This window comes from Chinchilla lanigera, unplaced genomic scaffold (assembly GCF_000276665.1).
Source record: "Chinchilla lanigera isolate Chin_1 unplaced genomic scaffold, ChiLan1.0 scaffold00001, whole genome shotgun sequence".
NCBI lineage: Eukaryota > Metazoa > Chordata > Mammalia > Rodentia > Chinchillidae > Chinchilla > Chinchilla lanigera.
This window is the reverse complement of record NW_004955402.1, coordinates 36,754,763-36,772,232: the sequence shown is the minus strand read 5'-3', so window position 1 is coordinate 36,772,232 and position 17,470 is coordinate 36,754,763.

Here is a 17,470-nt window from a genome sequence, read left to right as displayed (position 1 = left end):
CAAACTATGCTCTCTAATTAATCTATTGTATTCTATCCAATTTGCATCACAAATTATACAAGCAATGCCTGCCACTGCCTTTCTCTGTAGCTAGGTATATTAGATACATGTTTTAGAGGAAGGTGCTATGAGGAGCTATGATTTCCAGTCTTATTATTTGGGCTACTTCTCTGGCTGTTTAGCAATTAGCAGATCTTGGGCCCTAAGTTAAACTCTCTTTAGCCAAAGGCCTGCCTTGTCAGTGCTGAGCAAATAAACACAGAGCAGCACACAGTGAAAGACTATCATGTACTCTACTTAATCATCTAAAGAGATACCCACAACATACGCATCTAGATTGGATCAGACCTTCCTCTCTAGAGACAGAATTTATAGGATGAATAAAGGGCCCCACTGAAGAATTAATTCTGTAATTTCCCCTCCTTGGTGATCTTCAGGTGTCCCCTTCACCAACTTTCAAGCAAAGGCCAGCTCTCAGATGTAGTTGAAATTCTCCCTGACCCTTGTCTGTGTATTCTTTTAATGCAGAGTAAAAGTTGCTTTCCTCTTCCCAAACTTGACCACCACCTTCCCAGGAGTCAATAAATGTTCAGGCTCTTTGACCCACCTAACAGAAGTGAAAAAGGAGGTAACATCTGAAGAAGCTGGCTCACATCTCTTTCTCTGTTTGCTGCCTCTCAGAATCACTGCCCAGCTCAGGTTTTCTTCAGAAGGCAAGGGCAATCACTCCTATTGGTTCTTTGATGCTGCCCTAGGCATAGCCATTATTTCCTCTTTTTCTGAATATAAGAAACTTCCTGGATTGTCATTTTCAAGGGATCAAGTTCCAAATATAATTTTCAAAATGATGATTCTCACAATATTTTGAACTCATGCTTTTGAAATTACAGTATCTCACCTTAAGGAGAAATGATTTGGAAGTAGCAACTGTAGGTATTACAACAAATATAAATGACCTCTTGAGGGAAGCTTTCAGAGAATGAGGCAAGAACAGAGTTAGGAAGCTTCAAAGCCCAAGAGAGATGATTCAGGGAAATCATGTATGCTACAGATCTAAAGTTCCTATTCTCGCCACTATTCAACAGCTAATAAAGGAACATTCTCTGTGTATGTGTGTTAGTAAATTATTCTGGGATAATGGATACAATGAATAAAATAAACAACTTACATTTCCTTCTTTTAGGTACAAAATAGATAAGTCAAATATGCAGTGGAATTACAACGGTGAACTCCTACCGTGTTGTCTAGTAAAACTCTGCATTATCTCTACTGTTTTATCGAACAATTATTTTCTTATTCCCTATAATGGTTTGAGCAATCTTTCATTCTTGCATCTGATAATCTGAGTAATGTAGTTGAGGATAGTGATATGTAATGTAACAACCACTATTGATTCGTACTATTTTGTCTTGAGACTATATCACTTTGAATGTTCTTGCTTTGATTTGTTTATGTTTGTGATACTGGTATGCTGCTACTGTTCTATTTCTTTGTTTCTCATTTACTACTCTCTTTAAAATAAATTTTTAAAAAGTGATCAGGCTAATGGGAAACATGCCATGTAGAAAACCTAACCAGAAACATTAAGGTGATAGAACTGGTGTGTGTCAGAGCTAAGCAAAGGCAGAAGAAAATTATGCTTCAACCTACATTGAGTTCTGGTACCACAAATCCCTCTAACTCCAACTGATATGTCACAAAAACTTCTGCTTTTAAATTGGAAATAGAACTGAAATGGACAGTGATGTACAAAGGCATCTGAAGCCAGGGATAGCTTCCTGTAGCATCCATCTTACACAAACATTTTAGGTGGAAATGGAGGCATTTACATGTACTCCTGTGTAGGATGCAAAATTCTCATAGTTTAAAAACAAAATCTAAATTTTCAGAGAAATCCTGTGCTCTTTTTAGAACCTTATCTCTGATTTTTCCGCAAGCCGCAAGTCACTGCCATCCAGCCTTACACATCTGTTGGTTAGGAAGCTTGAGGAGCATTCCACAGCTTACCTCTGAGGGGCTCTACAGACAGGCACTTGTCTCACCCACCTATGGAGAATTATTGGGTGTTAAGAGAAAGTCTTGAAATCCAGAGATTTAAGTCACAAGTTGCTGCCCAGTGTTTCAAAGTATATTTGATCAGAACTGAACATTTCTCACCTTTAAATTATATTTTTTCTTAAATAAGAGAGACTTTGACAGTCATTTCTCACAATTTCAAGAAGAAAAGGAGATTATATATATAATATATATATATATACTATAGTTACAGAAAAATTACAAATAGTACAAAGTTCCCATAGACTCCAGATCCAGCTTTTTCTATTGTAATATTTTACATTATTAGGTTACATTTGTCACAATTAAAGACCAGATATTGATTCACTGGTAATAACTAGGGCCCACATTTAATTTAGATATCCTTGGTATTTCCTTATGCACCTTTTCTGTTTCAGGATCTCACCCAGGCTTCCATGTGATACATAGTCATTATATCTCCTGAGGCTTCCTGTGACTGTCAGTTTCTCAGACTCCATGTGATAAGTGTCCCAGACAGCTTTGGAAAATAGTTGTCAGTATTTTTCAGGATTTGTTTAATGTCTTTTTCATGATTAGGCTGAGGTTATGCATTTTTAGGTGCAAGATGACAGTGGTAAAGTGCTTTTTTGTCAGATTGTATTACTTCATACCAGGGACACCAACTGACCTATCATTTAAGCACTTGGCCTAGGCAGTGTTCATCAGATTTATCTACTTACATGGACCCTTTTGTTCACATTATACACTCTTCTCCACAGAAGAAATTCAGTATGTGACATGCACCTTTCACCTGTCTTCTTAAAGGCAGAATTTACACATAACATTTGGTATTCCACATGGAGTGGAGGGGGTTTTCACTTTTTCCACATCTGTTTCTTCAATCATTTCTATATCAGTACAGATTCATAGATAGCTGTTTCATATCTGGTGTTATGCTTCACTGCTATCATATTTCTTCTGTTGTTGAAATTTCTCCAATATTGAGTACTGGTGATTCTTGTAGCTGGCTTTTGTGTCCCTTTGTCCCTTGTTTCACTCATTGTGTTAATTAATGTTGTTTGGCTTGACTGTTTGAGCACTTACTTTCTGTTTCTATAAGATGCTCCAATCCCCCATATTCGAGTGTGTTCATGAGAGGAATGAAAGGAGGCAGGGAGGGAGGGAGGGAGGGAGAAACAGAGAGAAAGAGAAAGAGTATCTTACTCTTACTTTATTGAGGTCTGATTGATAAAATTGTAGGTACAAAATGTTCTGATGTCATATATACTGTTAAATGCTTGCCATGATCAAATTAGTTAAACATTTATCACCTCAGTTACCTTTGTGTGTGTTGAGAATATTTTTTATTTATTTCTTAAAAATTTTCAGGTAAACAAGGCAGTATTACCAACTATACTCATCATGTAACAGAAAATGTGCCCCGCCCCCCAGCCAGTATACTCCATTTGCCCAGGTGATAGTTCCTATTGCAGTTCCAGTTGCTTCTGTCTCTTAGAAACAGCTGGTAATTGTGATGCATAGATATTCATTGTGGTGCATAGCTGGCCACTATGATGCACATTACAAGAACTAATCAAAGATAGCCAAGTACTCTACTTCTGTACACTCCCCACTTGCAACCACATAAAAATCTATCTGGGCCTTTGAGGCCTGACATTTTGAGACACAATTGATTCCTAGTCAGTGCCTATCTGATGTTAAATAAATCTGCTTCCAAATCCTGGGTGTCATTTCAGTGTTTCTGCTTGCCATATTGTGCTGGTGTGTTGGGCAGGAAGACCAACAGCGCAGACCTTTTTGGTCACCAGTCGTGGCCCTTGTGGATACAGCAAGGACCTCTCCAGGTCCTGAAGGGAAGGTGCACCCTCTAGATTTCTCAATTCCCCTCAGAGGTCTGGAGTAGAATTCCTGGATCCCCCCTTGAGCAGCTTAAATCAGACCCCAAAGGGAGGATAGAGTCTGTCTGCTTGCTTGCCTGATTTTGGTAAGATCCCCAGAAGCACCCCAGTTTGTCTGTCAGTCCTGCTCAGCTCGAGCAGAAGGGAAGTCCGAGCAAGTCTTGTTAGTCAGAACAACCCTTAAGGGTAAGGGGTTGTATAATGTTTAACTTCTAAGTGCCTCTTGAGTGAATGAGTGAATAGAATGGACAGCATAAGCAATAGGCTGCACCATCTGTGCACCAGGACAGGAAAGCGCTGGTTTTGGCTGCTGATTGGGCCCTCACCTGTGGTTCTGTGGCAAAGAACATATGGCATAATAGAGGCCTCACACCCTCCTTAGCTAAGTTCCCATGAGGGGAGCAGCTAGGCAGGTTTCTGAATGCTCTCTCTCTCTCTCTCTCTCTCTCTCTCTCTCTCTCTCTCTCTCTCTTTCTCTTTCTCTATCTCTATCTCTATCTCTCTGACACCTACCTTTTGTCTGTTGTGCTATCATTCACAGGAACACAATACATATGTAGGAAGTCAGAGATGGGAACTAATTAGTCAAAACGCACAGTCCCTAAATGCAAGAAAAAGGGCTTTTATGGAGTTAAAAATGAGATCAAACCACTCCATGTTGCTCAAAGAAAAAAAAGGAGAAAAGAGGCCGGTTCTTCCTGAGAACTTCACCTTGGCCCCCTTTTGGCCTCCACAGTTAATGACAAAACCTATAACTCTATTCCTCACTCCCAACTCGTCTACTTCCAGCCAATTGAACTGGTTTCAGCTAGCCATTGTCTACATTTGCCATAGAGGCCCTCCCCCAAAACCTTCTGCTTCGTGGCTATGCCTATCCTGGTTAGATGTCATCATCTAATGCCCACTGAGGATGACTGTCAGCAATTCCCTCTGAGTTCCACATTTTGACTGAGGAAAAATTGGGTTATCAGCCCCGACAAGTAAGTTGCCATGGTCTTTCCCAAAGGTTGCTCTGCCTAGAAACCTAAAATCAATCAAGCACTTCTCAAAGACATCAAAGAGGGGAACTAAAAGCTCATCTATATGTCAAAAGTTATCACTCTAACCAAGAAGCCTGATATAAGGATTATGGATATTAAAAAATAAATGCCCTTTCTGTCTGCAGGACACAAAGAAATCTGACTATCCAGGCCCACCTCAACCTGAACCTTTTCTCACCCTGTCAGGCCTGGATGGATAGGACAGAACAAGCTCTATCAAACCGGGCCCTTGAGAGCCTGTGGTCATTGCAAAAGTTGGAGGCAAACCTGTGGCTTTCCTGGTAAACAATGGAACAGAACTCTCTGCCTTCAAAAGTCCCCTCTGTCAATAAGTTACTATCATCAGGGGAACTGGGACTCTTGCTTCTCACCCCTTCTGCCAGGAACAAACTTAAAGCCTGGAATAATATCTCACCAAACATGAATTCCTGTATAAGCCATTCCCCATACTGCTTCTGGGAAGAAACCTCCTCTTCAAGTTAGAAGTGACTGTCTGCTCTGCACCAGGCTAGTCAGCCTCCCTCTCATTTAACCTCACACTTTAAACTTTGACCATTCCCTAAGAGGAAAATGATGCCTGCATCAGCCTGAGACAGATCACCACAACCCTGAAATTCTGAAAACTCTCCTCCCAAATGTATGAGCCAGAGACTTGTCTCCAGGCCCGGTCATCAAACATGCCACTCTCTGAGACACCCATTGCTGTCAGATCTCATGGGAAGCACAAACAGGCATCCAGCCCACATAGCAGTTTGAGATCCTGATGGATTGTTCATCACCTTGCACTTTGTAGTTCCTGTAATTTCTTGGAATGTTACCTCCAGATGCCACCTGGTGTACATGTCTAGATATAAAACATGCCTTCCTCTGTTTGTGAATTGCTTCCATAAGGCCCTTCACCTTGGAAAATCTTGAGACAAGATGCATCTCTCTTGGACTCAACTGCCCCAAGGGGTTAAACACTCTCCCACTATTTGGGGGGAGATTCTGACAATAGATTTGGCCAAGTGCCCATCACCTTATCTCTGTGACAGCCTATTCCTCTGTTTTTTCCAGCTCCATCACAGTTCCCTGAGCAAACGGTATAGACTGTCAAACTGCGAAAATACTCCTGTCCTGCCTATAAAGCCAGTTCAAGATTTCCAAGCTGTCAATGCCACCATGATTGCCCTCCATATATGTTGCCTCAGTGTTCTGCCACCTACAGCCTACTGGTACACCTATCTAGACCTAAATAATGCTTCCTTCTGCTTTCAATTGCACCTCTTCACAAAGACACCAGTTCTGAACTCAAAAGGCAAGTGACCTGGATTCAACCCCCCAGAGGTTCAAAAACTTTTTTCCCAGCACAAATTATCACTTCACTTTTGATTAGTGACACTCAAGCACTCTGCTAGAAAGGCACAAAAGCTCTGCTGCAGTCTCTGGTAGAAATTGGTTACAAAAAAGAAACTACAAGTTTCTTGGAGCTGCTGACTTCTATAAAGTCTAGACCTGTGAGTTCACAAAAGCAATGATGCTTACTCAGACTATCAGCCCCAAGGAGAGCCCAGTTGACTACCTGTGCAAATACTTGGATCCATTCACTAAGGGCTGCTGCCCTCTTTGCCTTTGTGCTCTAATAGCCACTGTCCTTCTGATCAAGAAAGTTGACAAGCTCACCTTAGGCTGAGACCTAACTGTCCAGGTGCCACATGCTGTACTGGGCCTCCTGAATAAAAATAATACCTCTGAAAGATTCTCAGTACACCCTGATTATGGATGGAAGCAGCTGTTAGGAATGGAGTCTGACAGGCTAGATATTCTGTAGTCACCTTGGACAAAGTATTTTGGTCAAACTTCTCCTGGCTTTGCCTTAGCTCTATGAATGATTGCCCTGAGGGAATAGAAGATAACCAGTAAGGCCCACAGAAATGATGAAGATTTGATGAGTGTCCAAGTCACACTGGACACTCCTAGATCTGATTAATTCCTTCACTCCCTTGTCAGAGTCAAGTTAGGGAGAAACCCTAGAATCAGGAAAACAAACCACAAATTCCTGGTGGGAATTTTCAATCTTGGGAGCCTTGGCTAGCATCCTAGGACCACTGATATCCCTAATGTTATTGCTTTTCATTGGGCCTTGACTCCAAAGATCACATGTAACATGCCCAACAAAGATTTGTCAGGGAAACTAAAAGAGGGGAAAATATAGCAGAACATGCCCTCCACCCAGACAGTATACTTCAGTTACCCAGGTTACCCCCATTGCAACCCCATGAAAACCTCTCTGTCCAGCCTTTGAGGTCTGAGATTTTGAGGAACAGCTGATCTCTAGTCAATGCCCATCCAACATTAACTAAATCTGCTTCCAAATCCTGGGTGTCATTTCAGAGTTTCTGTTTGTCATAGCAATCATGCTATAACTTAGATCTCCAGAACTTATTCATCTTATAGCTGAAAGTTCATGCACTTTGACTGACATCTCCCTATTTCATCCACGTCTAACCACCATCCTGCCTGCTGTTCCTATTTAATGTTTTAGGACTCCACATATAATTAATATCATACAGTATTTTTCATTCTCTGACTTATTTCACTGAGCATAATACCATCAAGATTCATTCATTCTGTCCAAATGGGCAGTATTTACTCCTTTCAAAAATATATAATATATACTACATATCATATATATTATTATAATATTATATATATTATTATATCATACACTGCAATTTTTTTATTCATTTATCTCAGACATTTAAGTTGTTTTTATGTCTTCACTATAGTGACTAACACTGTAGTGAACATGGAAATTTACAGATCTTTTCAAGATAGCAATTTTCTTTCCTTCAAGTGTACATCCAGAAGTAGGAATATTGACTCACATAGTAGCTCTATTTTCAATTTTTTGAAGTATTTTCATTAAGAGTTGAACTAATTTACATTGTCACCAATCATACACGTGTCATCATTTGTCCTTTTGGTACTTACTATCCTAACAGCTGTGAGGTCATACTTCATTGTGGTTTTGATTTACAATGCCCCAATGACCTCCCGTGCACATGTTGTCTATTCTTTGGTAACAGTGTTTATTCAGGTCTACTGCTCATTTTAAAAAAGGACTATTTAATTTTGCTATAGGCTTTTGTAATTCCTTATATATTGTGAATATTGAATCCTTATCAGACATATGGTTTGCAAAAGTTGTCTCCCATTCCATAACTCTATTAGTTGGTGGGAGAATCTTCAAGGTCTTCTATCTATAGTATCATGTCTTCTGAAAACAGATCTAGGCACTGTGTCTGTTGCTCCTGGATGTAATATCTTTTATTCCCTGTAAGAACACATGTGGGTGTACTATACCTGTATATAAGCATATCTGTACTTCTACATGTAACCATCTGTATCTATATCAAGCAAAATATGTTTACACTATGGTCTCCATCTCTAATCCACTACATCTAGCATTATACCAGCTCTCTCACATTGCTTTTCCATAAGATTCTACAACAACAGTAAGAAATGGCTCCCTCCTTCCACTGTCCATTTAATTAATTATTTAATTCTAGTACTCTTGAATAGTTTCAAATTTGCTAACCAGTGCATCAATGGGAAACAAATCTATCAGTGAGAGAAATATGCTTAAGTACAACTCATTTTGCCTTTAGTCTTATTGTCTGCACTTATTTTGAAAGTTATTTAAATCCTAGTTTTCTTAAGTGAGGTTATTCCATTCATTTGCAATATTGTTAGATTCTTTTGTCAAAGTCTGAATTCCATCCTGGAATGCTTTAACTTCCTAAATGCTTCTTAAAATTCTCATAAAATAAGTTTCACTCTTTGCTCTGTAAATTCTATGCCAAATTCATAAAGTCACTTATCTACCATTCCAGTATCATAAAGAATAACTTTACAACCCTAAAAAAATCCCTCTTACTTCATCTATTCAGTCCCCCCTGCCTATACCCCTGACAACCACTAATTTGTCAACTGGTTCCATTGCTTTACCTTTTCTGGAATTTCAGAAAATCAAAATAGAGCACTTTGCCTTTTCAGACTTATTTTACTTCATATTATACATTAGGATTCATTCATTATGGTCTTCTATTGCATGTATGTAACCCCCCATCTTAGTTGCTTTTGAGCTTCTTTTCGGTATAAATATATAATCTACTATACATTGCTGTTATAATTTTGTTTTACAGCTCTTCCAGGTAGACTGTTTTACTATATTAGGACCTTGTTGGTGTGATGTTTAGAACTGTGCTACTCCACATGAACCCTCCAATTACTCCAACAAATTTAGCACCAGAGTGTTCCTATGAGGTTATGGCTTTAGTGACTTCGGCTCCAGGAAAACAGATGAACAGATCTCAGCTATGATGCTCTGGATTCACCTATCTTAACTAAGACACATGGTGATGGTTTTCCTGAAGATCTCCAATGGGTCAAATATATATATATATATAATATATAATATAAATATATATTATATATATATATTATATATATATAGAGAGAGATTTTATAGCTTTTTCTTGTTGCAAGGAAAGGAAATGACAACTTCCAAGCTTTTTATACATCACAGTTGAAATTGTAATTATGAATATACCCTGTGATATTTGTCATGTTTATGCTACTGATGTATTAGTCTTCTTTGTCACGGGACTGATTTGGCTTAAAGAACAATGCATTAACATTATGATCTAGACTCACACTCCTGGGTTTTTCTATAATGGTGTTTTTTGGTTTCCATTTTCCAAATGTGAAAAATCACCCACCAAAATGGATTAATAATACAAAAACACCATATATGATGAGGATTTGTGGCAATCAAAAGTTGGGCTCATTGCCAGTAGGAAGTTGGATCAACCACTTTTGGTAACTTGGAAACAGCTTTTACTAAAATGAGTCATCTGTAGTAAAATCACTATCATCAAGTAGTAATTCAAAGGAAGATGGATAATGAAGTTTTTTAAGCAATCTTTCTTGATTATTGTTAGATTCTAATGACAATGTGTAAAAAAATGCTCTGTAAAATTCAAACTCTATAGTGATGTAATGACTTATTACTATCATCACCAGAACTATATTGTTTTCATCTCCATTTTCTTTACAGATATTTTATATGTATAATTACTACAGGTAATTGCCACTTTTCCACATCAGAAAATATTCTAGGCTGTTTAAATTTATTTTACAAGAAATGAGAAATCTCAGTTCAACATGAGCTTTCTCTGTACTCAACTTGAGCTTTCTTTTTATGGTACAACATTTATGGAACTACAGGATAATCCAAAGCCAATCCAAAATGACTATTGGAGTTGCTATACACAAGTTTCTTCATTAGATAAGTCCTCATTGGATAAGAAGCATAGTCTTTTCCCACTCTGCAGGTAAAGTCATGTACATGTTGTCCATTATCATTGTAGCTTGTATTTCAGAGCAGTTTTTCCATATTCTCTGCAATATTCCCAAAGTGGAAATACAGAGAAGAGAGAGATAGAGAGAGAAATGGTAAATCTTCATATATTTAACTTAGGGTTTTTTACTACAAAGGGCAATATAGATGAATATCTATATCACATATACACAAATATATTTATACACACATATATGTATATCTATGTATATACACAAATATATATACACATGCATGTATATGCATATACATACACATATGTCTATGCATACACACAAGTATATATACTCATGTGTATATATACATACACACATGTATATATATATACATACACATGTATATATACACTTGTATATATATATATATATACCCACAACTATAATAGGGAAAGGAAGAGAAATAATGAATAAATCAACACAGGTAAAAATAAAAATAAATTTTAATGAAAATTTTTTTCAAGTAGATCCTAACTTAATCAATATGCAAAGTTAAGACCTCTCAGTCAGAGAATAACATTAACTTTTCAGGGGGAAAAATATCCGGGCTGGTCCACCATAATCAAAACATTTCTTTTGCCAGAATATACTTTCATTCTCTTTGCAGCTCTAACATATATCCTCAGATGCTCCAAAAAGAACATTTCTCTGCATGCATTCCTTTGTAGTTTAGTCACTGTTGCTGATACAATACTAACAGAACTCATTTTTAAGCCAGACTTTTATATATCATTAAAGAGTGAGAGAAAGTACAGCATGACCAAAAGTCTGACAGTTTTTAGCCATTTTAGCAGACATGTCTGCTATTATTAGTTTTGTTTCTTTCACAAATAAAATGTCTACAGAATATCACAAAGCCTAGTGTTTTCCTCCTCTTAGCTTGAAGAATTAGAAACTAACAGTTTATTAGACACCTTCCAAAGTTTATCAGATATTTAATAAAAACTTTCTTTAAAGATTAATAGGATATTCCTGTTCCCACAGAAACTTTTGTTTTTACTATAAAAATCTGTTCGCATATTAATGAAATAAAGTTGGCAAACTGACACACAGTACAATTTACTGATATTGTCCAAATGTGATATGAAGCTTGGAAATGACTTTAAACATTATATAGTCTAACCAAATCTGATATTTAAAAACCATCTACGAGCTTATACTTGAATTTTCAACCAAACAGAAACATCTGATTTGTTTATAAAACTCACACTATTTTAAAGTAATTAAAATTAAAGCCAGACCATCTTAAAGTTTTATATAAAGTGTCTATATATTACATTATCTTAGTATTATCTCATTGAATCCTAGATCAGCATTGTAAATTAGTTTTATCTCCATTTAACAAACGCTGACATTGAGACTCAAGTAGCTTAGTCAGTTTTCCCAGGATCATGCTGCAAGTAGTGGCTCAACCAAATTCCAATATGAGAGTTTACAGAAAATATGAAGTTTATAGCTTTCTTTCGTGGGACCTCTGAATTTTTTTCAAGGTAAGTAGGAATGATCTCCAATTTTTTCCAATTTCTTACAGTTAAGAACTTTAGAGTTTTACTGAACAGTCTCCTCTGAATATGTCCGCATAGGATTGTTTCTTTCTTGATGTATGACATTCAAAAACTCAACATCCTCAGAGTGGTATTACTAGGACAGAGTAAAACAAGACCTATGCCTCTTTTTGCAATAACTACACCCATGGAGAATAGAATACACTTAATGATTTCTAGTTGTGGTAGTTTTGGTTGTTTTACCATTAATATTTCCACCTATACCTTAGTAATATGGAGTCTTAGGAATATGGAGTCTTCAGATTGATCATAACATTGACTCTTATTCTCCAGATTCTCAAATCAACAGGTAAGGTAAGCTGGATGGTTATTTATTCTATATTACAGAGAAGGAAACCACAGGTGAGATAAATTGTCTTGAATGAATATGGCTAGATTCTCTTTCCTGACTTCAATCTACACTTGTATTCACCATGTAGCACTGACAGTAGGTAAATCCTGATCTGCAAATCCCTGCATCTTTCTCCCATATTATATATTATAAAACATACCTCTCATACCTTCCCTCTCTCTCTCCCTCCTTCCTTCCTTCTTTCATCCTTATTTTCTTTTGAAGACACTATGTTAACCAAGAAGCCTTGAACAATTACTGAGTGCTTATGCCAGTGAGCAAGAGACTCCTTACACTTCTAACAAAAGGAAATCTATCTACTTTCCTGTTCCTCAGCCTTGTAGGAGAAAAGGACAAAAGGAAGCAGGAGCTTCTTGGGGAGCAGCATTTTTTTTTTCATTTAACTCTGCGTTCTATACTTATCACAATTCAGCTTCAGCATTGTAGGTTCAATTACTGAGATCTGCAGTACTGGGCTGTATGTACTTCATGACATCAAATCTGATAAAGGGCAATAACTGCCAGTGCAGAGCTGAAACCTCAGAGAAAAGTTCATAGGTTTTTTCCTTATCCTTCTCATTCTACTTCTTCAGTGATTTAACAGATATTGTTCCATTGTCTTCCAGGTTCTTTTTTTTGCGTGTGGTACTGGGATTCAACACAGGGCCTTTGCTCTAAGCTATGTCCCAACACCATTTACTTATGCATTAGTTTTTGTTTGATGGAGGGTCTTGCTAAGTTGCTAAACTGCCCCAGATGGGTTCAAACTTGTAATCCCCCTACCTCAGCTTCCCAGAGTGCTAGAATTATAGGTATGCACCACCATACCTCTCTAGCCTCCATTATTTTTATAAGAAATCCACTAATTTTAATATTGCTCTTATAAATATCCTAGTTGAACAGTGGTTAAATTTTACTGTAAATGCCAGAAAATAAATACTTATTTTTAAAGGTCAAGTGAAAGACAAAGGATATTATTTAGGCATTCATGTAATAGTTACTTAAATATGTCAAAATCATTCTTAAACCATGACGCACTAAAGCAGTTTGTGGCCCACACTGGGACAAGATGCTGTAGTTTTCTGAACCTTTCATGATTTTTTCATTTATCTTCAGCTTTGAACAATTCAGCTATTGGATCTATAGATGTTTTTCCTTGTATTTATTTTTCCTGATTTTATTATTTTATTTTTCATGAACTTCTTGTATCTGAGAGTCTATGTCTTTAGTCAATGTTAGAAAATTCTTAAAAAAAAAAAGAAAGAAAATTCTTATAACTGTTTTTTTTCCTTCTCTGTCACCTCTTCCTTCTTTCATGGACTCCAGTTGTTCACGCTAGAAGATTTAAAACTGCCATGCACACATTGAGTGTGTTAGTCTATAATTTTTTTTCTGAATTTGATTTTAATTCGGCTACTTTCCATTGGTCTGTCTTTATCTCGCTGATTTTGCCTTCTGATGTGTTCAGTGGCAACAGTAAGAACTGTTATCAACAGATGAGGAAACTGAACCTCAGGGAGAGAAGTGCTGTACCCTGCTTGCTGAAGAAGATTAGGTAGCAGATGACCTGCACAGGAATTTAACATTGATTTTTCTTATTTTGATGAACTTTCTACTACATCAATCTACCTTCTAATCAATAAAGAGCCAACCAAGGGTCAATTAGGCCATCTAAATCATCTAACACGTGTCCAAAATGTACAGGAAGATGATGTGCACAAATTATATTTAGTGTCAAAATTACTACTCCAGTACCAGTTACAACTGAATCATTCACATTTGAAAATTAATTGGGCATGGAGGGAGAGATTTGCTGAAAAGTAGTAGGATCGTAGCAAGATGTACCCTGCTCGATCTCTTCCTAAGCCTCCCAGAGCCAGACTTCTAGGAACATATGAAGATCAGACAAATATTCCTTTGCAGGAAATCTTCCCTAACCAGGAAAATTAATGGCTAGGGTTCATATTAGTCAGCTGTTACCATAATAATGCTGCTTAACAAACAACAGCAAAATTCAACATCTTAAAGCAGGAGCACTCATTTTTCATATTCATGGATCTGCACATTCTCCATAGTAGCTTGGTTTCAGCTTAGGTTTATAACGCATGTTTTACCAGCAACTACCTAAGGAATATTATTCTCATGTCCGTGGCCAGAAGCCACCAGAGAGTTGAGCGGAAACATATAAAATCTCTTAAAACTTTTGTTCAAAACTATCATTCTTTCTATATTGCATTGACCAAAGCAAGTCACAGGCCAATTCCAGCATCAATACAGTGAATACACACTTTCAAAGAGGTGAAAAGGAGGGAATGAATATTTGTTGGTAATGTAATTTGCCACTCCCACAAAACCTGGTGTTCTAACTTAGAATCATGTTTCAAAGTCATAAATGTATAACTCTACCAATAACTGCAGGAAAAATAGTTGAGCTCACATGGGAAATGGAACATTTTAAATCATAATGCAGACAGAAGATAATTTCTTTATACTCATGACTGCTTAATTCTTCTTTGATGTTTTAAATAATAGATATCCTGAACATTGTGCAATTTTGGTTAGGAGTTATCTAAGGAGTGTTACCCTTCTGTGTTATCTGATGAACACTTGTCTCATTTTTTAATTCCATATCAGCTAAAGGCAGTTGAGTCAGAGACCAGAGCTTCCAAAAATAGTGGTATAGGTGTTCTGACATGGAGACTTTCACAGAAGATCAACTGCTGGATTCCATAACCTCCAACTTTTATGTTTAAAAAAATATATTTAATAGATGCAAAATTTAGTTCCTTTCTAGGGTTAAGACTGAACATGGTATTAGTGGCCACTTATCTCTTCACACAGTAAAATGACAGCTAGTAACTTGTAGGCCAACTCACCACCTGCCAACTTAAAATATCTGACTAGAAAATGGACCTGAAGGTGGGAGAGAATTCTAAAATTTCAACAGGAAAATTATGTCTTTTCATCCTTGAGTCTTTGATCTGTAAGGTCAGCACAAAATTTGATTTTTCGTGGTGAACTTACTTTAGAAAACGTCAGCTCTAAAAATTTAGCACGTGAAGCTAAGATCATAAGGTCATAAGTAAAGAATCTTTAAAGCCATTTATCATAGAAGTTTTCTTCTACAGCAAAGTGCTAAAAAGATACTTTAGCTCGTTAGTGACTGCTCAGATATCCCTAGAGTATTATTGCTGAGTATTATAACACAAACAGTTCCCATAATTTAAAATGAATTATTTTGAATATTTAAAGGTAACTCCTCACTGCAGATGCTTTATGACATAATGAGGTCTTAACTCTACCTGATTAAATGCACTAGTAAATCAACATTATTGAAAAGTACTGACATGACATGAATTATTTTTCAAATTGTCACAATAGCAAGAATGTGTATTTGGCTCTAGATGCAAAAAAAAAACAGGACAAACGGTAGGTCAGCAAGCTCTCCCATGAGACTGTATTGTCTTATGGTTATTGAAAAGTCCATAAGATGATAGAATAAAATTCATTGAGATGAAACACTGTCATGCATAAAGGCAGACCATGATGGCTCAGAATGTTTTCATTATTTTTTACCTTGAGAAGTGAAAGAAGAAATATCAAGAGGTATATAACCCAGAAAATAGAGACTTTGGCATGACTTGCACTATACTAGCTTCTATTTTTCTTAGTGTCTCTGAACAGTGGTGACATAGGAGATAGGGTGTGAGAAAGCTGGCTGGGGAAATGAGACTGACCTCTCAATTCCAAGATCCCAGGACAACACCCAGTAATTCTCAAGACAGGTATATGTGGAACTTCTCACAGGCTCCTATGAGATGTGGATGACATAAAAATAAAAGGGGGGGAAGTCATGGAAAGCCACTATCATACCTTGCCAAGATAGCCCACACTGTGTTTCTTAGACTCAGTGTGTACTTTCATTTTTGCTGTCACCTTCTCTGTCTCTTTGTTCAGCCCAAGTTCACCCTGCAGAGCTACTTTATCCCATACCCATTCACCCTGCACCTTTCAAATAAACTTTTGGCATGATTTTTGGCTTGTTCATACAGTTCTTTGTTCAAGGCAAGATGGACCTGGCACATTTTTGACCGGTGAGCCGTTTCTAAAGGAACTGCCTGATTACACTTTGGTGAGCCAGCCAGATGATACCATTTTTGAGTGGCTAGGAAGAAAAACCATTTTGGTATGGCCAGCCATGAGAGTAAAAGCTCAGGCACTAGAAACTAAGATAAGGTCCATGAGGGCATACTTTTCATTTCTAAAATGCCACAGAGTTTTTTTTTTCTCTTCCTTCTCCTCACTCTCTCCTCTAAGCCAGGAATCAGGGGACTCATCTGAAGGTGCCAGGGAGGGGTTTTCTGGTCCAGCCATGGGGATGACCAAGGGAATGAAGGCCTTTGTTTTTCTCTCTAGTTGCCTGTATTCACTCTATGGATAGCCTTGTCCACATGTTTGTTTGCTGTGCATTTTACTACATTAGCCTGGTCTCCACTTGCTCCAGTTTGCAAAGGACTTTTACTTGGTTTGTGTTTTGTTCAAGAGTGCCATCCGGTTACCTTGCCACATGGCCAGCTGCCATCTTGTCTTTTTGCATGATTATGTGTAACTTTTAAGTGGGCATGAGTCATCAGCCACTGCCATCTTTTTTTTCTCTATCTTTGTTGGAGTCTGGGCCTGCCCCAGTCCCAGGTCCCTGCTCCAGTCACAACCCATGTGGAACCAGCCCACTCCTCTGAACTTCCCCATCCACCAGCACTTTAAGGACCTAGTCCTGCTACTTTGTTCCCCTAACCCAGGGCTGAACAAGGATGAATGACAAAGAAACAGAGTCAGTTTAACATATGGGCAGCCAGGGGGCTCTTATCTCTTACTAGGGAGAGGAGCCCTGAGCATCAGCTCCTCCTCTTTTTATTCACTCAAACACGGGTGCAAGTAATCAAAGTAACACAAGGCTCATCTACCTTCCAATATCCATTTAGTACATGCCCAGTTAACTTAATCTCAGTTATATAAACTTTCCTCTAGAACCTGCAATATGCTGCCTTTCTCCTTGTGCTCATAGAGGAGGCCAATTAGGTCTCAATTCCTTAACTGTTCTCCCACCTCCTCCTCCTCCTTCTTTTTTTTTTTTTTAATAACTGGCCTTACAAGCTAAGCCTCTGATTTTAAACGGCATATTTACTTGTGAGGAGAGAG